We start from the raw sequence: 2,500 nt of genomic DNA, 5'->3' as shown, positions 1-2,500 counted from the left end.
CTTTACCTCTTCCTCCTCCCGTTCCCCCTTCCCCTCCCTCTTCACTGCCTCCCCACCCTTCCGTTCCCCTTCCCCTCCCCCTTCACTGCCTCCCCCCCCCTTCCGTTCCCCTTCCCCTCCCCCTTCCGTTCCCCTTCCCCTCCCCCTTCACTGCCTCCCCCCCCTCCTTCCGTTCCCCTTCCCCGTCTTCTCCTTTCTCTTCTATCACCACTACCTGGCTACCCCCTCCCCCCACCCCCTATCTTACCTGTCCTCCCTTCCCCTTATCCCCCTTCTCCCTCCCCTCCTCCCTCCTCCTCCTCCTCCTCTTGCTACACCTCTTCCGCTGTCAGTTTCGCTCTGTGCCTTACTTGCGACAGCACGTGTGTTTCGCGTCTCGAGTACTTTTGCCTTGTTCTGTGGCTGTCGTGTGTTTGTGTTTACGTTTTTGTGCTAGTGTTTATTTTCGTGTTTATTCGTGTGTTTTTTTCATTTTTGTTTGATTGTGTTGTAGTTTTTTTTCTTTCTTTTTTTTTTTGATAATTATTGCCGTCTTGTAGATTTTCTTTTTCGGATATTCACAAGGGTGTGGAGAAAGTGAATGGGATGGGGAGAGAGAGAGAGAGAGAGAGAGAGAGAGAGAGAGAGAGAGAGAGAGAGAGAGAGAGAGAGAGAGAGAGAGAGAGAGAAATAAAGAAAAGGAAACAAGAAAAGTAAATAAAAAAAACGTTTTTGCGTTGTCATTATTTTCAGTTTTCGTTTTCTGTACTACTTGTTCTCCGTCTTTCCCATTTCTTCAATCGCTTTCATCATGATAATTAAAAGAAAAGACAAGTAATTTATGGCAAAAAGTAGAAAAGAAGTTCGCAGAATAGATATGTATGCGAATCCTTGGCCATAGAGTCAACAGGATAGTGATTGCTTTAATAAAGTTGGCATTTGAATTGATGGTTGAATGAATATGTTGATGCGCATGATGGAGAGGGGGGGAAGGGGAAGTAGGAGGAGGATATTGAGAGAGAGAGAGAGAGAGAGACAGAGACAGAGACAGAGACAGAGACAGGGACAGGAAGACAGGGAGAGAGACAGAAAGAGAGAGAGAGGTAGGGGGGAAATAATGAGTGAGAAGAGAATATGACCGACAGCGAGAGAGAGAGAGAAATAAAGAGAGAGAGAGAAAGAGAGAGACAGAGACATAAACAGAGACAGAGACAGATAAATAGAGAAAGAAAGTACCCACCATGAAATACAGGAAACAGGACGTAAGGACATAACACACCTGTACTTAATTCTTTGCCTTTGCCTTCGATATTCTTCAACACACTAATTACCACTAGTGTTTTGTGTCACGTCAACCGAGTACTGTTGCGTAACCGACCCGATGACGTCACCTGGGATGTATTCATTGTAAAAAGTAGTAATGATAAGTATATTATTAATGATGATAATTATAACAATATAGACTGATGGTTATAGTTATTAGGACAGTAAGTGATGTCAAGATAATAGCGTAAATGATGATTATAGTTAGATCATGGTTATGGCAATAATGATTGTTATAATAATGATAATGAAAATAATGCTGGTAATAATAATATCAATAACGATCAGAATCATATTAATAATGATGATAACAAAAATGATAAGCATGATCATAATGATACTAATACCTTTGGTAATAATAATAATAAAAGTAATAATAACAATAATGATAATAGTACCAATAATAATGATCAAACACACAAAAAGATGAATAGTGAAAAAGTAAGATAAGAAAAAAATCAGGAAATAATTAATTGACATATTGACTATAATATCAAGAAACGAAGATGTGAAGATTAAATTCTGGTTTTCGAAATTGTCGACTTGACATCCTGGTGGATTAGCAAATTGTGTATATATATATATATATATATATATATATATATATATATATATATATATATATATATTATATATATATATAATATGTGTGTGTGTGTGTGTGTGTGTGTATGCATGCATGCATAATATATATATATATATATATATAATATATATATATAATATATATATATATATATATATATAATTACACACTGACTAAAACACATAATACGCTAAAACAACAACAAAAACAAACATAAACAAACAAACACATAAGATACACATACATACATACCATACACTAAAAAAAAAGACCAGAAAACACTTCGCCTCCACACGCCTCCAAAATCGCTCACCCTTATATCGGAAGCGGTCACACTGCCACTCACACTCTCAGCTTAGCGTTCCACCCACTTCACGCTCCGGTGGAACAAGTGGTTTGCTCATCCACGCTCCGGACACGTTACGCTACGATACCGGAAATTACGGGGAGAATGAGAGAGGAAATGAATGACAGAGAGAGAGAGGGAGGGAGGGAGAGAGGGGGGGAAAGGGAGAGGGAGGGGGAGGGAGGGGGAGGGGGAGAGGGGAGGGAGGGGGAGGGAGAGGGAGAGGGAGGGAGGGAGAGAGAGAGAGAGAGAGAGAGAGAGAGAGA

The 2,500-nt window shown here is 40.0% G+C and overlaps 1 protein-coding gene across 2 annotated transcripts in view; it reads left to right on the top strand.

Moving 5' to 3' along the window:
* Positions 1-2,500, top strand: part of LOC122255239 (scoloptoxin SSD14) — a 40,466-nt gene that overhangs the window by 17,757 nt on the left and 20,209 nt on the right. The gene's annotated exons all lie outside the window — the stretch shown is intronic.

This window comes from Penaeus japonicus, unplaced genomic scaffold (assembly GCF_977035675.1).
Source record: "Penaeus japonicus unplaced genomic scaffold, GWHDUDI00000001_assembly GWHDUDI00000042, whole genome shotgun sequence".
Classification (NCBI taxonomy): Eukaryota; Metazoa; Arthropoda; class Malacostraca; order Decapoda; family Penaeidae; genus Penaeus; species Penaeus japonicus.
Note: the sequence above shows the minus strand (reverse complement) of the source record. Positions and strands in the feature narration are given on the sequence as shown.